Genomic DNA, 22813 nt, shown 5'->3' on the forward strand with positions numbered 1-22813 from the left:
ATTCTTAACATCCCCCTGTCTATTTTGTACCAACTGGTTATGCTTCTTAGTCCCTGCACCATTTCCCTATTTCTCCCCCTCCCCGCTCCCAGATGATAACCCTCCAAATGATTCCCATATCTATGATTCTGTTCCTATTCTGGTTTGCTTAGTTGGATTTTGTTTTTATTTTTTAGATTCAGTTGTTGATAGTTGTGAGTTTTGTTGTCATTTTGGTGTTCATAGTTTTGATCTTCTTTTTCTTAAGTAAGTCCCTTTTTGACATTTCATATAATAATGGCTTGGTGATGATGAACTCCTTTAGCTTCACCTTGTTTGGAAAGCACTTCATCTGTCCTTCCATTCCAAATGATAGCTTTGCTGGGTAGAGTATTTTGGTTGTAAGTTGCTTTTCATCACATTGAATACTGCTTGCCAGTCCCTGCCTGCCTGCAAAGTGTCCTCTGAGAAATCAGCTGATAGTCCTATAGGCAACCCCCTGTAGGCAACTCTCCACCTCTCTCTTGCTGCCCCCAGGGCTCTGTCTTTACCTTTCACCTTTGGCATCTCAGTCACGATGTGCCCTGCTGTGGTCCCGTCTGGGTCCAGCTCGCCCGGGAGCCTCCGTGCTTCCTGGACCTGTATGTCCATCTCCTTCACAAAATTTGGGAAGTTTTCCTCATTTTTTTCAATTCTTGCTTCCTCATTCTGCACTGGTTGACTGTTTTTTTCTTCCTTATGTTCCAAATCATTGATTTGAACACTGGTTTCCTTCCCTTCACCATTGGTTTTGTGTGGATTTTCTTTCGTTTCACTTAGCATGCCTTCACTTCTTCTCTTAGGTGTTTGCTGTACTCAAGCATATCTGTCAAGCCTGTGAGCATCTTTATCACCAGTGTTTTGAATTCTGCATCTGTTAAGTTGTCTCTCTCCTTGTTTGTTAGGTTGGCCATCTCCTCCTTGCTTAGTTCTTCCACTGGAACCTTGATCTGTTTCCCCTTTTGAGCCATACTTCTCTTGTCTCCTCATTCTGACAGGTTCCTGTGTTTGTTTGCCTCCATGTCTCAAGTAGAGCTGTCACTCCTGTTACATTGTAAGGGGCGGAGCCTTAGGGATTCGTCAGTATAGGGCGACCTGTTTCACCACTTTGTGGTGCTGTATGTGGAGGAGGGGTTTGAGAGGGAACAATGCCTCCTGCCCAGCACTCACCCCTCTTCCAGGCACCTCTCCCACTTCCGCACCAAACTGGTGCCCATCTAGCTGCTGCCCTGGCCGTCATTCCCAGAGTGGGTGGGTCTGTGGACGTTCTAGGACCATGGGGGCCCTTTAAATAAGTGGACTCTGCTGAAACCGGCAGTTTCTGCCTTCACGCCAACCCCGGATGGTCTGCAGTCAGAAGCAATGAGACTTGATTTTCCCCGGTGCTGGGACCGTGGGCTGCAAGGTCCGGTGAGGAGTTGGGAATGCTCCCCAGGTGTCCCTCCTGACTTTTTAAAACATGTGACTGTGCTTTCTGCCAGCCTGCCATTGCCACTGCTGTAGCCACCACACTGAGTCCTCTCTATCCTGGCTACGCCCCTCCTACCTGTCTGGGCGAGTATTTCTTCTTTATATTTTTGTTTGCTGGACTTCCATACAGTTTGATTTTCTGGAACCTCTGTTTTTTTCTAGTTTTGAGGTAGTTGTATTCCTTCTTAGTTGTGGAGGGAGACACAGCATGTCTGTCTATACTTCCATCTTGGTCAGAAGTCCTGCAAAATACATTTTATAGGACTCGATTTTACAGCCCTTAATCTGAACTGCAGTACTTTTATTCTGAAAGTTTCCCATGGGTAGATCTGATTATTTAATTTAACATCATGCAGAAAACTATGAACTTTAAATTGATAGAGGATGATTTTGCAAGGTTTTGTTCATTTTCATTAATGTAAAAGGAAACTGTGATATAAACACGTTTCTTGAGCTCCTGCCAATTAAAAAACACTAAGAAAAGTCATCTGAAATAACACTTAACAGCTGAAGGCTGCTATTTGGAAAACCTTGATGAGTCTGTAGGGAGGTGAAGTCAATTTCACCTTTTGACAGTCATGGAAATGTGGCTCAGAGGTTATCAAGTTGTAAGGCATGTTCTGGTTCCATTCTGACATTAAAAAGTGTCAGCTGATTCAAGACACTGACTCACATCCAATTTTAAATTAATTTTTTTCTAATAATTTAAAACTGTGGTACAGATGCTGTTTTCTTTCCTAACTTTTATAATGGATATTTAGGTCAACCAGGGATGGCCTAACAATTACACAAAACCTTAAAGCATTCCTAGAAAAAAACAATTTGGAATAATTAATAGGCTTTCAGGTTTTGATGAACTTTTGTTAATCTTGCTGCATTTTTTATGAAATGGAAAGTTTTGATTTTCTGTTTATAAAACAAGTGCAGCCTGAGAATGCTGTTGCAGTTTTTAGGAAAACTTAATATTGTGTTTGAATTTCGCAACTTTGCCACAGGGGCTTGAAAGAGGTCCTAAAACTATTTAGTAAACTCTCTTGGGAAAAAATTCTTTCATTCCAATTTCTTTGCATTTTTAGCTCCATAATTTAATACAGTATTCCCTCACTTATCGCAGGTATTACGTTCTAGACCCCCCTGCAATAGGTGAAAATCTGTGAAGTAGGAACCTTACATTTATTTTAGTATTTATTTATATTTTAAGGCTTTATAAACCCTTCCCACACACTTATAAACCATTCCCAGTCCCTTATTAACCTTTCCTACTCCCTTATTAAACTTTTCCACACTTTTTATAAACACTACTTATGTTCTTAAACATATTCTACACTCTTAAAACTATGTAACTTTAACAACATACATATACAGTATTGCAAAATCCCATGATATAGCAAAAAATCTGCGATAAATAATTAAATATAATATCTTAAAAAATCCCGCGATACAGTGAGTCCACAATAAGTGAACCACGATATAGAGAGGGACTACTGTATAGCATTAGATGCTTAATGCTTATAGGGCTAATAATTTTTTAAAGGCTAATGATTGACAGAAATGCCATCAACAAAAGATATGAAATAATTCATTCATCCATCCGATAAATAATTAAAGGAGTCCTCAAGATGCAGAAATGAGCAAAACAGTCTTTGCTGTCATGGAGATTACATGCAAAGAAACAATACTTCCTCTCTTTATGGAGACCACTTTCCATTGAGTCTAATGATGTTAATTTTGAAAATAAAATCTCTAGTTACAAGATAAACTCGTTTGGTTGATTTTCAGTTGTGATGTGTTTTTAAAATGCCAAATACTGAGAGGTAATAGCCACAGACTGCTATTTATTTCATTTGATTTAGTGGAGTTTTTTTGAAAATTAGCAGATGAATGTGCTTAATAGTACATCATATCCGAAATTAGCTTTCCTTTGCTGCAGTTTAAGGCTTTACCTGTAAATAAAGAAAATTAAAGCCATAGGTCTTGGCCTTTTAGGAGGAAATGGTAAATATCCTTGAATTCTTCCTCTTTGGATTCTCTGTGTCTTCTACTTGGTTACAGAAACTCTATGGTGGAAGGACTCCTTTCCCTAAGTAATCCTGGTTAGCATAGTCACTAGTACACAGATAAAATTACCTAACAATAAATCCCATTTGTATTTATGATGCGCTTTGCATTGTGATAAGCATTTTACATGCCTGGTTACATTTAATTCTTACAACAACTCTGAGGTACTGTCTCATTTTACAGATGAGTACACTGATCACAGAGAAATAACTTGACCAAGATCACAAAGCTAGAAAAAGAGGACACGATGCTCATAATCACTGAGATTAGATATTTGTTGAGGAAAACCCCATTTTTACAGGTCTAGAACTTGTGGAATGCAGATAGGGCATATAAAAGAAGAATGAATAAATGTCTTTCAGAAGAATAAATAAATGTGCACAAGTGTTATAGCTATGTCCCTCATTCTTGCTGGGGGAGAAAGACTTAGGGAAAGACTCTTACCTGTTGAACTTGCTCCAGCATTCTTAAAAATGCATTTCTTCCTCTCTTCCTTGACTACAGCTCCAACGAATCCATCCAGGTTAAAATTCAACTCACTAATCTTTGAAATCAATAATTTCTTTAATAGAAAAAATAGTAATAATAGCTACTTAGTAACTATTAAAAGTCTATTGAAATGATTGCAGGAAGAACACTATAAATTATTGTTACTGGGCTAATCAACATAGCTAACCTGAACCATTACGAGATATGACTAACAGCAAATGAACTTCTATAATTTTTTTGACTCCTATGTCCTTCTCCAAGCTTTTAGCTAACCATTTTTTTTTTTGTAGTGCTGTGTGCAAAGCACAAGCATTTAGTTCCTTGTGCTGTAAAAGTGGAAAGCTAAGTAGGATTTTCTTCACGAGAATTTTATAATAGTATGAGAATATAACAAACTTTAAAATAATATCACCTCCTGATTTCAATAAGCCAGATTTGTGAGAGGTGTAATAAGGTCTTCATTTGCTAGAAAGATATGTTCAAATATAATGTCATAATAGTTAGTTCTGAGTTTGTTTATGAAAATAGATAAGCCTCCTATAGTGGTGTCATGCCTGGGTAATATGTCTCTGCTTCTAGACATATTCATTACCTGCATCTGTGACCAAATTATTGGAAAAAAGGAGATTATTAGAAGTTTTAACTTGACATATGGTATCGTGGGTGTCTCCTCATCAGTGTGTGTGTGTGTGCGTGTGTGCACGCGTGCATGCCCATGCACCTGTGCAAAGCGGTTTACCAGTCTAGGGTAAAACAGTTTCAGACACTTATAGATGGGTACTTTACAACTCTTCTTTCCTAGAAGAGCCTCTTGAGAATGAAGATGCTGGGCTGATCTAAAGACCAGTTTGCCGCCAAATAAAAATAACCTGCTAACTCATGTTGAAAGTGTCAAAGACTGCTTTTAAAGTGCATCTTAGTATGGGAATTTAAGACACTCTGTGGCCAAAGAACTTTACATATACTAAATATGGGTGCTGGTCACTACTGGTACTGTAAAAATGACAATCTGTTCCTTCCCTCATAGAGAATGGAGTCACCTTTGATTAAGAATCATCTGGGGGGTGGGCAGTGGAAGGGGGAGGCACATTTTTAACTAGAAAAGCCTTTATGATAGAAGCAGAGAGACTTGGGGTGAAATAATTATTAATATTGCCAAAGAGTCAAGGGGACAGATTAGCTCTGAACAGAGGTGTCCCGTGGCCCCATGCTGACCTGGTCAGGCTCAATGTCATTTACCTTCTTGGGGTGAAACCTGAGCCTTAAGGCCAAAACATAACTGCAGCTTCTTGTCTTGCTTTGACCGAAGTTCATGACATTAATAACAGAGACTGTTTAAACAGAGAAATAAAACGACAATACATTATTTTAACTAAGCCTAGCTTGCAGGCTAATTTTAAGGCAACCCAGTTGGAGGAAGCCCATGCATTAATTTACTCTAATAGCAAAGGGCTGGGGGGTGGGGGGGAGCAGAGGAGGAGAAAAGAGGTTGAAAGACATTGTTTAAAAAAAAAAAGCAAGTAACAAAAAGCCCTAAAGAACTCATGCTCAATTTCTTTCTTTCTTTTTTTTTTAGGTGTTCAACACTTGTATAATTTGGTCAAATTATGGACAGGACAGCAAGAGAAGCTAGTAAGCTTTAAAAGACGGAGAGCATGTGAGACAGGACATGATTACTTTGCTGAATCCCCACTTTTTTTTTTCCTTCCAAAAGAGACAAAGGGAAATACTTAAGAACCAATAGTGACGGCAACAAAGCAATCATTGAGTTGCAGGATACCTTTGTCTCTAGGGGGAACGCAGTAATTTTTATGTGTCTACCACTGAGTGTCAAACCTTTTCTTTTCTTCTTCTTTCCATTCTGGATGGCCAAATTGATTATCTAAAATAGGAAATTAGCACACAATGGGTTTACTCTGCCGATACCCCTTATGCAACTAATGGCAAAGCTTGTTAATTGGTTGTAAATGCCAGCAGGTTGCCAGGATAATACTTCAGAAATAAGCGGGTATTCTGATAATTACAGCAATCTTCATCTATAAAAGCTTAAGTAGATGAAGTAGTGGCTGGCTTAAAACCAAGATTTATCCCGCTGCACTCACATTAAAAGAAAAAATAAGATGAAAAGAATAATGTAACAAAACAATTATATAGCAGGAAGCTTTGTAGGTTTTAGAGATTGTGAAAACTCAGAAAGTAAAACAGTGCTGTAATAACCAGTTATGGAAAAATAGGCCATTTACATTTGTGTATAATTAAATAGTAGGCTATGCAATTTCACTTTTTAAAGTAAACTGCCTTTTCCTTTTTTTATAGGGCAACGTAGCCATAATTGCTGCATTAAAGCTTTAATGAAAGAAAAAAGCAGCAGATCAAGATGACATGTAACGTCTGCATTTGTACCGTGGCACTGTGCTTGTTTAGTAATGGGAAGCTACTGAGGAGATTAAAATTGCAGAATTCTTCATAGTTTGTTCTAAAATTGCTATAGGAAGATCATTCAGGGTCTAAAATACACACAATTTATTTTCTCACCTTCAATCTGCAAGAATTTAATGACTTCCATAACTAGTAGGTAGTGGGAGCTACATGTTCTATTAAAGTGAGAACTACCTCAGATCATCAAAATTATCAGAAGTGAGCGGATCAGAATTTAAGCTTTAAGGGCCTTTCTTAGTGCATTAGAATTTTGTCCCAAATGTTATATTATAGTTAGTGTTTAACTCAGCTCAGTCCAAGGAGTTGTTCAAAATATCAACAGGTTGGTTTGTAATATTGTTTTCTTCTAGTTTGCGGTTCCTCCACCACCCCACTAACAGCAGGCTGGTGCAAAAGACAGCCAACCCGCCTCAAAAGGCAGTGCTCTGGGAAACTGTTAACTGGCCTGGGGGCTGATTTAGTTGGGAAAAAAAAAAAAGGAATAATCTCTCCTGAGCTTCTTTCTCATCAGTTCGAAATATTCCTCAGATGTTATCCTCCATACAGGTTGGCTATGTTTTCTGTAAACGTTCCCTGGCCAATAATATAGGCAGATATTGGAAGCCTTCATTATGTGTTATAGTACTGAGAAGAAGGTATGAAAACATGCTAAAAACACATCAGGCAAGAGAGCCAGGAGAAAATATTATACCAAGCCATTGATGCCAATGGCTGGAGCAATGAACAGTAGCCTTAAGAGAGGTGTTTTCCTGTTTAAAGTTTATTTTATAAAATTTACATGGTTGTGTTCTTCCTTCCATAAAAAGAAGAATGCAAAAGAAACTTCTTGTAAAAGAGAGCCCCAAGGAATGGACTTCGAAGGCCTAGAATTGGGCCTTTTGGGTTCTCACTTTAAGAAAGTGATTCTTTGCTTTAAGGTTTTGTTTTGGTGTTTGTTTCTGTCGGGGTTGATGAAATGCAGCTTCATCTAATGTGCAATGCTTCTGGTATGGAAAACTTGAAATACGTAGCCTTCTGGAGCGACTGGCTTCCGCTCAGAAATCAGAATATGGAATTGGCATGGGGGCCGGAGACGCGGGTACGCACCAGGCAGTGAAGTGTGCGGGGCAGAGCCACCTGGGGCAGGACAGGCAGGCAGCCACCTTCTCACAGAGATGGCGCACTGGCAGCAACTCTTTGTGCAAATGCTACCTGAAACCAAAGGGAAAGAAAGGGGGAAAGGAACAGGAAGGGTTTTTCAAATGCATGTGGAAATAAGAAGGGATCCTCATCTACCAAGAACTGCAGTTAAAAGAAGCTAGTATATTCCCTGTGCTCTGTTACCTGTTACCTTTTACCTTCTTCTTACTGCTCAGAGAAGAAATGGCAGGAGAGGCCTGGCACCAACCCCTTGGAGGCTGGCAGCTATTGCAGCACATTGAATGGGGCAAAGAAGACACTTGTTTTAGGTGGACTGATTTAAGTTATTCTTTAGTTGACCTCTTGAAGTGTGATCTGAAGGAGCAGAGGAAATAGCCTCAGAGGGAGGCTTTCCTTCTAACAAGCTTGAAACCAGCAGAGTTTTGAGGAGTAAACAGGGGTCAGGAGGTAAATTTACAGGGAAAGAGAAACTAAACAAACTATTCAGAATAAGAAATATGGGGAGGGAGCTGTATAATCTAGGACTGTGTTTTCCCTGATGCACAGAAAACTTAGACACAGCTTTCATCATTGGGTACCAAAACCTCACTGAGAGTTATGGGAGGAAGGACCTCACAAAATGGTCATGTCTACATTCAGGAAAGAAAAACTCCTAAAAAGTAAAAAAAAAAAAGAGTATTTTAAAAGAATCAAATAAAATTTAAGGCCACGAGCATAGGCGAGAACTTGCAGAAATGTCTTGTCTAATATAGTTTTACTTCTTCTGAAAGAAGAAAATAGTTTCTTTTTAAGTCTGTCTCATGCTTGGCTTAAATTCTTTATTATTTTAGATGATATGAAATAATTTTCCAACTAGTGGTGAAATACTCATGGTAAATTTCCCAAATGACAACAAAATTTTTAGAAATAGAAGAATCCAGTGCTTTCTAGATTTGTTTTTCACATATAGGGTGAACATCACCTTCTTTACTGGCACTTGAATTCTTTCTTGGTCTAAGTTACTCCCCTGCAGGGTCGCCCCTGCCCTTCTTCCTCTTTGAGAATTATTCAGTATACGAGCAACACACATAATCTGACCAACTTACGTTTTAACTTCTTTATGCTATCAGCATATTTTTCTTCTGTCATGTATGCTTCAGTGAAGTGCACACTGCAGAGTAAGCATTTGAGAAATATTTGTGAATGAATTGTTTTTAACTGAACTGTGGAACATTTTTGGTACTTTTGAAGGTTTCAATGATAAGTGCATTATATTAAGAAGTATCCTTGAAGAAATATTTCCAAGTCCCTTTGAGGGTTCAGTGCCTAAATGTCAAAATTCTTTCACTAGAATTTTCTCCCACGGGAGAGCATACTTTCTGTATGTACAAAAAATATATAGTATGTCATCCTAATGGCAGTCCTGCATGGATCATATGTTCATCTTCACAGGGAGCATTTCTCTGTTTCTGTGTCAGTTGTCACTAATCGGTTATGCATGTGATGTGCAGATCCATCAGGGAATAGAATTTAAGTCATTTGGCTTTAGCACATATGATATGCTGGTGTAGGAGTTTACCAAAGCCCCTTTTGATGCATTTTCAGAAGGGGACGTGCATATGTTATGGTACCTCTACAGCAGCAGTGACTGAACTAGCTGACAAGTGACAGGAGGCTTTTTTTTTCTCTTTGGTATTTCATAAAAGTGTGCACAAGTCATAACAAGTTGCCTCTCTTTCATAAGACAGGGAGCATTTCCCTTAAGGCACACATGGCTATATGGTGTGTTTGTGTACATGAAAATTCATGCTGCTGTCAATTTTAATTTTGCCATTTTTGTTGTTTTTAAATTTCAGGTTTGAGTTTTTTGAAGAGGTGTAAATAATTGCTTTCAATTTATCTTGACTGATTTTTTTTTTTTTAACTCTCTCAGGACCTTAGTCAAAAAGTAAAGTTCTTGACCATTGAAAGAAACTGTGATGAACAGGTGACCCATATCTCCTGGGCTGTAGCTTTCTGTCTTTGTCAAAAAAAGGTTGACAAGTAGTGAACACCAACTCTATGCCAGGAAGTTCTGTGCTAGATGATACACTGTGGGTCATCATTCACAACAACCTGTCTGAATTTTGACATGCTTTGAAGCAATATGAACAACAACAACCACAGTAAATATAGGAGCCCTTACTTTGTTATTTTTTTTCCAGTGGGTTAAGGAACTAAACTTTGTGTTGTAATAAATCATGTAATTACTGTTATAGGCATATCCCCAACCAAATGCAATTAAGGAGGACTGGTGGAGTGGAGAGGAAGTGGGTTGGGTGTCAGCAAGATCTGGGTTCAAATGCAACCTTCAGCACTTATGAGCTGTGTTTTTGCATGGGCTTCAGTATCCTCACCTCTACAATAGGGGTACCTAGGTGAGGGACTGATGGGTAAATAACTAACTATATCACCTAATACATAATGGATACTTAGTCCATTTTGTTCCTTTGAGACCCTTTTCCCTTGTGATCTCAGAATAATGAGAGACCCCATATAATTCTTTCTAGGTAAGCTCCAAACTAGCTGTATTATTATTATTTTTGAGGTAAGCTAAAATTTAAATAGATAGGTTTCTGGACCCACAGAAGCTGACTGTCTGCCTGTGACATCTAAGATAAGTTCCACTAAAATTATATGCTCTGAATAGCTAATATATATATATATATATATGTATGTATGTGTATATATGTGGTTTTCCTTTTTTCTGGTCAGCAAATATATTATTTTAAAATTACTCAACCTCTCTATAATTATCTGAGACAGTACCCAAAGCACTGAATGATAGCTTTCAACTGCCATGGATTTTTCCTTGAATGGAGGCATGTTCATTTAAACCCAGGGAATTCAAGGGACAGGAAGAGGGGAAGCTGAGGGGAGAATTCACCATGAGCCTATTCTTCTGGTCCATTAATAATCTCACGGTCCTGAGATCAGAGTTCATGCTATTCTTTCTGAAGAAAAGCCTGTTTGTACCTGTACCAGAATCACATAGCTTGTGATAATTCTCTGTCATGAATAAAATGACAGCAGTGTTACCAGGCCTACCAAAAGCCCCCTACTGGATTTTACAGTAAGGTCTCTGCTGTGAAATCACTTGCGGTGCCCTTTACTATTCTCTCCCCCTTCATACCTGCTCTGTTACTCACCGCCCTCCTTCCTCCCAGGAGGATGCCTGTGAATCTGAGATTTTGGGATCTTGAGGAAGCGTCTTCTTCCTTACTACTACTGCTACTTCTCCTTCTTCTCCTTCTTCTCATTCTTTTCACTCTTTTTCTCGTTCTTGTTCTTCTTTTTCTTTTTTCACATAAAGTGGCTTCTTTTTCTGTTTATAACTTCATGTGAACCTTCTGGATGGTAAGAATGACAGATTATTGGCTCAGTCACAATTTGCCTTACACATAAAACCTCACTGCCAATTTTATTAAAAAGGTGATGTTTTCCTTTATGGAATAAATAAGCTTATCTCGGTTGTGGTTTTTAAAAACTGCCCCCCAAAATTGTTTTATGAACCAAAATCTTCCATAAAAGCAAATACACCTGATTTCAATTGTGAGCCCTAGACACCGGAGCCTTATGAACCTACTGCCTACCCTACCTTCTCAAGTTGTAATCATTATTTCAGGATGGTCTCTAACCTATTGAGAGAGCTCTTTTGTGGCTAATAATAATAATAATAATAATAATAATACCACCTCATTTTACAAGGTTGCTTTCTATTCCATCTTTCCAGCTGAACAATGAGTGTAACAATGTTAGACAAGGAGATAATACTGCATACTTCATAGGACTGTACATTATTTCATCCTCAACAGGCTTAATTAACACAAACTTTTCCAACCATAGTTTTTCAACAACTCTGAATGGGAACAATGAATAATTTGCTAAGACCCCAGAGAAGACAGTGGAAAATGAAGAATTTTAATTCAGGTGTTTTTTTTTTTTTTTTTTTTTTCTCATTCTTATGCTTATTTAATGAAACTCCACTGGGAAGCCTTTTTAAACCACAAAATAAATTGAAAGAAAAAATGTTAATTAAATTTCTGTATTATTTAAAGAGTTTTATGGAGAACACTAAATAACTAGCTTATCTGTGACTAGGCATCATGGGGGGTGGGGTGAATAATAATTAGTTATTTTGTGGTATCGTTGCCTTCTTCCAAGCTTAATTTGATTTAGATAGAAAGATCATGTTAACATTCTTTAATAGATTTCAGATTCCCTGGGGTGGCTTTTATTTTATAACCCTATTGTGCACTTAATATGACTTTTCTCATTGTGGCAGTGTGTTATCCCCTAACAGAATGCAGTACTGAAGGGTATGAGCTCTCAGGGATTAAACCCCCAACCTAGGCATCTGTCCTGACTGGGAGTCAAACCCACCCTTTCAGTGTATAAGACAATGCTTCAACCAACTGGGCCACCCAGCCATGGCTAAAGTTTGTGTTTTTACACAGGTTAGGCCTCTGCTTTGTTAGGTGCTTTGGGAATAGAGTAAGACTCTATTCAGGATGAAAGAGGCATTTAGCTTTAGATAGCAGTTATTATACATACATTGCAAATTGCTGTACTTTTCATGTTAGGTATGCACTGAGAAGTTAATATGCTACTGTCATTCATACAAATAATGTTAAAACTATTGTGTCATTGGAGATTTATATGGCTTACTTGCAAAATGAGATGGAGTAATTTGGAGGATACACTGTGCAGTGTGAAATGACTGATACATTACAAGGATAGAGGATCTGGGAAAACATACTGTCTGTTCAAGCGATTGTCAGGTATATAGTACTTGACTTTGGTGGGTGGTGTGTTTCTTTAAGGCACAAAAGCCTTGACAAGGTTTGAGAGTGATGATGTCATTAATTAATTACTGACTGTCCACTAATCAATACAATAGGTACACACTGTAATGGCTTATAAGCATGATGGCTTTTTAATGGCTCTTGTATAAATGTTAATTGATTTAAGACAAAGGGAAATTTCTTTCTATTGGGTCAATAGTTTATGGATTATGACTACCTTTTAGTTTGAGATTGCTAATGAATGCTCCTTTCTTGTCCCCACCTCCCCTACCTGCCTTGTTCTTCTATATTTTTAATCAGGAATGCCTGTAAACAAGATACATTAGACCAATTATTGAGACTGAAATCCAATAACACTTGTAAAGTCCCAAAGGCTTCTACAGGATGTCACAACATGGAATATATATGACTTTGTGGAAAGTTCCATGTTTACTTCTTTTATAATATTTTACTTTGTACAAGTAATTGTGTTATATAAAAAGATACATGATAATATATTATCAGACATTTTATATTCAGATATTTTTATACTTAAAGTGTGTAAAGTTAAGAGTGGATCTATTTGCCTGAAAAGTGACCTAAAAGATACGGGTATATCTGTCTTAACATCTAAATGAAGAATTGAGTAGACTTAGAACAGAGTTAACATCAGAAACAAGAATGGGCAGGTGGAATTTTGCCTAGAAGACTCCTATTGGCAAGCACAAGAGTAGTTTATAACAGAGAGATTATGAAGACAGGAGTTGGTTATTGTGATACAGTTTTGTGCTTAATAGAAAAGGGGTATGCAGTTCATTCTTTATCATAGCAGACGGCAGTTAGCGCTTTGTCTGCTTCAACTGCCATGCGAGCATTTTTTTTCTTCCCATTTTATTGCTCCACTCTTGTAGGTCTGGTTTGGAATGGGGCCAGTTATCTTTTTTCATTTAGGGAAATTTACATCAAATTACTGATTTTATATATGAGGAAGCTGGTGGCTTTGGAATGTTATCCTGTCACCCTTTATATGAATGTGCATGAAGTTTAGGAAGCCACATGGTATTATGAGGAGTATTGTGTAAAACAGCGGTCCTTGGCCCAACACACGTCTCACTTCTCGCCGTTCTCACTCTTCAGAGAAACACTTCCAACTCTCCTAGCTGACTTTTTTTCTCCCCTGCTATTTACCTCCATATTTAAAATAAATTACACTATCGACTTTTCATTTTTTAGTTTTATATAATATTGTCTACTAATTTCTTCGTAGAGGAGATAAGAATGGAGCACCTTTACACCTTCCTCTCCTCTGCAAATTCCCTTGCTGAAACCATCTTAGAATGTTTCAGTGTTTAAACTTCTCTCCTTATTATTAATCCATTCTCAAATTTTAAAAAGAAGTGTAAATCTCTTCTTAGTATGTTCAAACACCGCAGATAATCTTCCCAAGATTAGTAAGGAAAGTGAGACAAGAAGTGTCTTTTTACAGGTGTCAGTGTGTGTGTGTGTGGTTGGGGTTGGGATGAGGACTAATCTTATGGGACAGAGGAAAAGAGCTCATTAAGGAGACTGAGAAGAAATGGTCAAAAGAAGAAAACCAGGAGAAAAAGGAAGAAAACCAGGAGAAAATGGAAGTTGAGAAAAGGGACGTAGTAAACAAGTGTCAAAAGCCACAGAGGAATAAAATCAGAGAAAGACTGAAAGGTGTTCAGTAGTAGCTTCTAGTATATCGGAGTGCAAAGCCTCAATGAAGTGGGAAATAATAAATAATTTTATATTATTCCTTAGAGGAACTTAGTTCTGAAGTAAAGGAGTGAGAGTGCAGTTAAAAAACAGCTAAATGTGAATAAAAATTTAAGTTCAAAAATTTTTTTTTGAGAAGGAAAATACTTTATCTTGTTTCTAGGTGAAGGTGTGAACTAAAAAATCCATAGGTGACCAGTAATTTTTTTCCAATCACATCTCTTTGACAATCATCTTGTAATTTAATGATAATAGTTTCCTATATTTGTATTGTACCTTCCAATGTTTAAGTGATGGTTAAAAGAGATATCCTCACACATACACACACACACACACACACACACACACACACACACTGTACACTGGCAGTTTAAAGAAGGAATGTGCACTTTACAGATTGGAGCCTAGACTCAAGCAGACCCCCTACTCCCAGTCTAGAGCCCTCACTACCGTCCTGCTCTTGCCCTTTGAATTTCTCTTTGTCCCTTGGTTGATATTTACTGTTAAGAATCTTTCCTAGTCTTGCATTTTTTTTGGCCAGGCTTATCTGTCCATCTGCCTGCTACTGTCATTTCCTTAAAATCCACAGCTCTATCATGTGTTGACTAACTTCACACAAGAAAGCTGCTGTTACTATTCAAATCATACACAGATCCAGATATTTTGCAATGGAAAGAGATTCCCTCCAGTCTAGTGACCTATTCTGAAGACATATGTTTGTATAGCTGTCACTAGAAGCACCATTATCTTAAACAACATGTGGACTTACAGCCATACATCAGGACAGACAACAGAACCATTTTACATAATTGGAGTTTAACCTGGATACTGATGGTGTTTTGGTGCCAGACTCTACCTGTAAATCTCACTAGTATCTGTGCTTATTGTTTCACTTTTTTAATGACTTTGGTCCACCAGAACTCTACAGGTTGGTTTATTAAATGGGTAGCAAAAGTCAGTGATAGTTTTCAGTTCTGCCCTGTCAATAAAAATGTTTAGTTCACTGTAGGTTTTCTGGGTGCAAAATTATACATTCCTCGATCATTCACTCATTCATTCAGTCAGTCAGTCCCCAGACATTTCTTGAGGGTCTGCTATGTTTCCAGATGTATACCAGGTATTTTCCTGCCTTCAAGGGGATTTCAGTCTTTTAAGAGAAACAGATGAGTCAACATATTGTTAGAATATTGCATCATAAGGGCAGGATAGTTTCATCATAAATAATGGGTTGTAGGATTGCAGAGGGGACTAGATTCTGTCTTTCCTCTCCTCAAGAGTTCTACCAGGGTGTGATTGAGTGTCCATGCTTCCTGAAGAAAGTGACAGGGACTTGGAGGATGGATAAGATGAGCAAGACTGGCAGAGAAGGAGAGGAAGGCTGCCAGGCAGAAGAAACAGGATGCACAAAAGTATGGAGGCAAAGCAAGCAAGGGAAAGCCTGGGTCATTACAGGAAGAGCAGGCATGTAATATGTCCCGGGTTAAAGAAAGTTGCATGTAGAAAGACTGGCAAGTGGTAGTGCTGAGGAGATGAACAGGGTCCAGATCCTTGAAGGCCTTGCATTTTTTACACTTAAAAAAATTTTTTTTTCAATTACAGTTTACGTTCAATATTATTTTGTATTTATTTCAACATAGTGGTTACACAATTGTATACTTTACAGAATGGTCTCCTATGATATTTCATGTAACCACTTGGCAGTGTACGGAGTTACTGTTACACTATTTCTATTAGGAATTCTTAGAACTAATGGTGTTGGAATGTACTCTGCAGTAATCTGAACTGTTGGTTTATACACATGGTTAACATTCAGGAATTTCTAAATGACAGTGATGAAGCTCTTATATACAATATGTACAAGATTCCCGTATGACTATAAGCATTATTCAATGATATCTTTAGCACTGCTGGGTACCTAGATTTAAAACATCCTAGTTCTCTAGCTATATTCTATGACTCATGATGAACCACATGCAAATGACAATGCTATTCTAAAATGAACTTTCTCACTCTTTTATCTGAAGAAACAATGTTTTGAATTCTCAAGGACACTGTTCCCCATGTTATAGAAAATTACGTGAAGATATGTTGATATAAAGGTGAGGCATTTCCTTTCTTTTTCCAAGTATGACATTTAATCCTAGAAATTTGAAAGTTTTCATAGTTATGACAATGAAGATGTCAAACTTATCAGAAAAGGCAAAGAACCCCATTTCTGGCCTGTGGCCAATTGACCTTGGCATCCTGAAAACTGAACCAGACAATAATTTTTAGTATGTATCTTTCTGAGAGTAGAATGATTTTTAGGTTTTTAAAGGGAAAAATACTTTTTAAAATTTTGCTTACAAACGATAAATGCTCATTGTAAACAATATTGAAATAAAGAGAAATGTATAAAATGGAAAGTCATAAGTGATCTACCATAATTCCATCACTTGAAACAATGGTTAACTCTTAAGGAATATCTTCCAGATATACAAGAACGTATACATTTTTAATGTTATCAAATTATACATGGCTTTTCATAATCTGCCTTTCTCAATTAACCAGTGTCACGGATATCTTTCTATGCAAATATATAGAGAGCTAGTCTTTAATTGTGTTTTAATTTTATATATGTATAATTTATTTACCCAGTTTTTATTTCCCTTAAATGTTTAACTAATAATGTTTCTGTGAGTATACTTGTACATATAGCTTTATGTATTTTTCCATTCTTTCATTTTGATACATTCTCAAAGTGACATTATTGAGTCAAAGGTTAAATATGTTTTAAATTTAACAAGTACTTACAAATTAACAACTCAAGTTGTGCTACCAGGTTAGTATGAGAGTGCTTCTCTCCACATGCTATTGTCTACATTGGTATGATCAGCTTTTGACTTTTCTGTTTCTATGAGATAGGAAAAAATTCTTGTAAATAGTTTAATTTGGATATACTTTATTTTGAATCATGCTGTGTATATTATGTTTACTTACTGTCATTTTACATAATCTCTTTTACAAATTTACTTGGCATAGTTCTTTGCTAATTTAACTAATATGTTATTATTAAACATGAAAAGCTCTTCATGTATTAAAGTCAAACCTATTTTTACAATGTGTGATTTGGAGATTTGCTAAGAGAGTCTTCTTCATCTTCAAGATTATAAGTAGAGTAAATTTCAATAAAACAACAACAACTAGGGATTAAAGTTCAAGTGAAAAATTAGAAAAATAGAGAGTTTAGTGACAAAAAACAGGGTAGACAACTGGGAAAGATTGCTGAGTGATCTAAAAAAGGAGAAACTTGTTTAATTTCACAATAAGTTGGAAATAAGGAGAATACACTGTATATAAATTGCACAAGGCTGGTGACTTCTGCCTATTCCATTGCTGTGTCCTCCACAGCAGCACTTGGAACACAGAATAATGGTCCCTTTCTTTTGTAATTTAGATACTTTATTGATGGTTAAAACCAGCTTTTTATAAACTGTGTTCTCTGGCGTTTTTTCCCTGAAAGAATTATCTTTTTTTTTTTATTAGTATAATAGCTAATTTTAATTCTATGTGATACAAACCCCTTTAACTTTATATGGTATTTTATATAGTAATGCTTATTTTCTATACAAACTCTCTAGGATATTTTATCTGTTTTATATCCCATTGAATTCTCCCTGAAACTGCACTAGTTTACAATAATTTTATTACTTTATTAATTAAACGTTTTCCAACAAGCTAGCTATGGCATTTCTTATCATCAAGGGTTCCATTAGTTTTTAATGGTGTGAGACAAAATTACCATTTACCCACATGCAATTTAAGAAGCATCATTAACACAGGAAAAGCACCAGGTGGGATTTCTAATAGTTACTGTTTCTCATTTTTGTTTTTATTTAAAAGAAATAACTGGTTTTGAGATTTTTTTATATTGCCAAATCTTCACTTGGATTTTATGATTGAGCTAATTTAAAATAATGTTCTCCTATTTCCTTAGGCACTATTTAACAATATTTTACTTTGTGTGCACACAGCTCCCATCTAGCACTTTTTCTGCACAGCCGGTGACTGTTGTCTGCACAGAAGCAGAACAAAGAGAGACCTGCATGACCTCAAGCAGGGTGTGTGGCCCAGTGTGTGGGTAGCCCCAGAGGGGTGGCCATACAACTGCCTCTGCCACCAGAGAAGCAGGGGCACCTCTGCCCAGGAGTCTCAAAAACCAAAAGGAATTCTAGGACCCTTGCAGAGTGGACAGGCATTTATTTATTTTTCCGGCAGCTCACACGAACTCTTGAAAAGAGGCCACATGACATAGCTTAGATAATGCTTGCCCTCTTGGGGAGTGGAAAGTATCCATTCCTGTGAAATGAATTTAAGAGAACCAGTGAAGAGTACTCAAGCATTAAAGTTTTAACCACATAGATACTCTGAGAAGTCTGGGAAAACACAGGCATCTTGCAATCTAGTGTATTGCAAAACATACAGAACATAATACAGACCCCTATTGCCTAGAAGCCCCACCTAGAAGTGGTGGCTTATTCACTCAGTTCTTCAGCAAAATGCTTATTAGCTATTAACCAAGGGCAAAACCAAACAAAAACCAGATATCAAGAAAGAAGTGTTAATAAAGCCAGCTTGGGCAGTGTTTTCAGATTTTGCTTTTATTAGACAGTTACTGTTCTGGAATGTAAAGAAATTGGAATATTGGAGGAAAATCAGCTTTACAAAGTTGTTTCTAAACTCTTTGACACAAAATAGATGTAATTCAGTAAAATTGACCAATATTTCAAGATATTTTTTCATTAAAGTGTAGGTTGTATTCAAGAATAGTACATACTCACTTGACTCAGAAAGTATAGATTAAAAACCTTTAGTCATCTCCTAGAAAATGTTCTATAAATGTTATTACCTGAATAATCTGTTGAAAAAAATGAGGAAAAATTGTTGACTGGATACTTAGTCTACATGTGCTTTCTTTTTTTTGAGTGTTTTGTAAATGAATGAATGAATGAAGATTTTAAGCTTTAGCATATTATAAGGGGATGGTGTTTATATACCTTCAAATAATGATCTACTCTGGGGATTTCTGTATAAAAGTATTAAATGCAATTCACTTCAACTATTATTTATTGATCACTTACTACATGTTTATCATATGATAAATATTGTATCTTGGTTAGTATACCCCATGACAAATATTTGTTTCATTCTAAACAGACTTGCTGTAATAGAGGAGTTTTAAGCAAAAAGTAGAGTAGAAAACATATGAATAAAGTCTTCTAAATATAGACGTCTTGATGCCTAAGAAAAAATAGTTTACTTCCTAAGATTAAGATATTTTATATTAAGCTAAATATACACTTCCCTCTTACACAAATCTATATTTTTAATTAGATGTCCAATAATAAGTGCCTACATACAGAAAATACTTAAGCTTACTTACAACAGTATTGTATATGTGACTATTTTTTTCTTTGTGGGCATAATGATCATATGCTATATGCTCTCTTGTTAATATATCAATTCTATACTTGTGTTTCCTACAAAAGAAAAAATTAACACAGTTATTGATGAGCTTCTGTGTTTCATTTGATCTGTAATATTCCTCTATTTTGAATTTTACCTATTTTGAATTTTATCAGTTATTAAAGTTTAAACAAGCCACTTTATCACTTCAAATGAGAAATGTTATTTGGACAGATTGCTTTCAACATTAATGTGTAGGAAGACTCACTCTATAAATTCTTCTCTGGAACAATTAAATTATTACATAGCTGATTGTGTAAGTAGTATTTTATTTGGCTGACACTTATGAACACTAGATTTCCAGGGATCCGGTAAAATATTTTGGTGCTTGTTGGATTCCTAGCATTTGTTCTGTTTCCATTCCATGTGCTTTTATTGTGCTTGAAGCTGACAGAAAATTGCTGTAGCCAATCACCAAAAAGTGCTTATTTTTTTATGATGTTTTATTTTCATTGCTCAACATTAACATAATGAAACTTTAGGTTTTTCTATTAAAATAATGCAGTACATGTGAAGTGTCATGATGAATGACAATATCTTGCGATATACATTTTGGCGCCTGTAAAATAAAGATTGACGTGAGAGCTTCCTGGATTGGATACTCTCCAATTATAGAGGCTGTATAAAAAGCAAACACATACCACACACACACACACACACACACACATTCTTAACCAGAAGAAAAATAATAACATTATTTATTAATGCATTGTTATTTCTATGAATATTATTATTCAGCATCTACAATGCTTCCCATGTTATGAAAAACTCAGGCTTCATTCCTCTGAACTGACATTTTCTGTAGACCAAGATGCCTGCAATTTGTGATTGTGTGTCACTGTAGATTCTCAAAGCAGTATCTATGATATGAGAAGCTTTTGGGAAGCAGTAAGCCACCAAGAAAATGCCTTAATTTTCTCTTGTGTAGATAGCTTAAAGTTGCTGAACTTAAATTTCTTTTTGAGTTTTCTATAATGTTTTTTAATTGCATTTGTTTCAAACCAGATTTAGTAAAACGGCATAGTCATTAAGATGTACTAATGGCCCCTGACCAATGTGGCTCAGTTGGTTAGAGCACAGAAAGGTCACAGGTTAGATTTCTGGTAAGGGCATGTGCCTAGGTTGCGGGTTCAGCCCTTCCCCCTTGTTGGGATATGTTTGAGAGACAACTAACTGATTGATGTTTCTTTCTCGCATCGATGCTTCCCTCTCTCTCCCACCTTCTTTCCCCCCTCACTAAAAATCAATAAGCATGTCCTCAGATGAGGATAAAAAAAGGATATAATAATGGCAAGAGGACATTAATGAAAGTCTGAAATTAGAATCCAACTTTGTGGGGTACACATGCTACCACAAATAAGTAGCCTATGTCAAAGGCCCAATTCTCAGGCAATTGGATGAAGAGAAAGATTGGAAGGGTCAGAGGAATGAGGTCCTCCAGCTTCTGCTGTGGTGTATACATGCCTTGTTCTCTCTGTGTGTGGGCTGGTGACCATATGCAAACTCTGCAGAGCCGGGCGTACTCTAGGGCAGGAAGGAAACTCAGGGGTTTAAATACAAAATATGTTAGGGTCAGACACCTGTTATCTTGTCTTCAAGTGATCTTGGGCAAGTCTCTTAGTCTCTTTCTCACTTGGTTAAGTTTTCTCATCTGAAATAGGAAAACGGAGTTGAATTGCTTTTAAGTGCAAATGGGACAAAGCAGCAAAATTTTTCCTCCGTGCTTGTCCTGTGTAGTCAACGAGGGCTGTCATTCCACACATCACGTTTGTGTTGTTCCAGCTCCCAGAAAAGACATAGTGACCCACTCGGTGGTCTGATTTGTGACATATATATATATATATACTGAATGAATTAAATAGCCAGGATTTTGATAATTACATATACTATATACTATTCTTGGAACTATAGCTGACATTTATTGAGCACTCATCATGTGCCTGGCACAGGGCTAAGCATGTATTCCTTAATGCATGTGGTGTGTTGGCATGTGTGCACACACTCATTGTATTGTCTCCAAACATCTATAAATTAGGTACTATTATTATCACTATGTCAAAGGTGAGGAAATAGAAGCCAGAAAGCTTAAATCTCTTGTCCATCTTCTTTTATTAACTGATGGCAGTGGGTGTTAAAACCCAGCAGTCCCAGAGCCCATGTATTTAACACTCAGAAGAAAGTTGCAGACTGACTGTCAAATAAACACAAAAATTTATTTCAATGGTAGGTCACAAGATGCCCTGAGCACTGAGAAAGAAGAGCCAATAACAGAAAAAAAAAAAAACAACAACAACAGAGAGAAACTGGTACTTGGTGCTTTAGAACAAATAAAAGATCATCTGCAGAAGGCAGCTGGCTTAACTTTTTAAATGTGACCAGATTCTATTTATGTAGACTTCTTTGTTGGGTTATCGCAGAAGACTTTGTGTGTGTGAGAGAATTCTGCCAATAATATGTCCATATTTGCTTCCACTACTAGTAGAAATTCCCTTGGTTGCCTGTTTCTAGTCTTTTCCTGTCTGTACCATCACCAACCTCCTCTTGACATGTTTGTAAACCGACAGGCAGTAGAGTCAGTTATCAAGTCACAGCTCTAAGATATAATGAGAGGTGAACAAACATTAGTTGAGATCCTCTCTGTATGATATCCTTAGGTAATATCCAGCTGTTCCTGTGGGGAAAAATCTATCCCCATTTGAGAGCTACAGCTCTATAGTGATACCTGAGAGCCTTTAGCTTTCATGAGTCAAAATTCCAAAAATTCTTGGATAGTCAAATTAGTTAGAGATCTTATATTGTGGAGAATAAGTGTGTATATATGTTTAAATGTTGTTGCATTATTAATGTATTGCTCATGTTAACTTTTACTTTCTCTCTTTTGGGGGGATTTTATTAGAAAGAATGCATCTATCTCTGTGTTTAGACAATGTGCCTCTGAGGGTAGGGGCTGTGGTTTTATTTCTAAGGATCTCTGTTTTTTTTCTCTTCTAGCTCTGCAGCCTCTCACATTTTCATCTACCTGCTATATTTTGTTATTGTGTCTTCTCAGAAGACACTCAAGGTAGACAGAAATATAGCTGTGCTTGCCTGTCTCTCTAGTGCTTTGAAATGACTGTTATTCTCACCGAGCTCATCTTTCCCTTGCATCTGAA

Source organism: Furipterus horrens, unplaced genomic scaffold, assembly GCF_987537825.1.
Source record: "Furipterus horrens unplaced genomic scaffold, mFurHor1.1.pri manual_scaffold_1, whole genome shotgun sequence".
NCBI classification, from domain to species: domain Eukaryota; kingdom Metazoa; phylum Chordata; class Mammalia; order Chiroptera; family Furipteridae; genus Furipterus; species Furipterus horrens.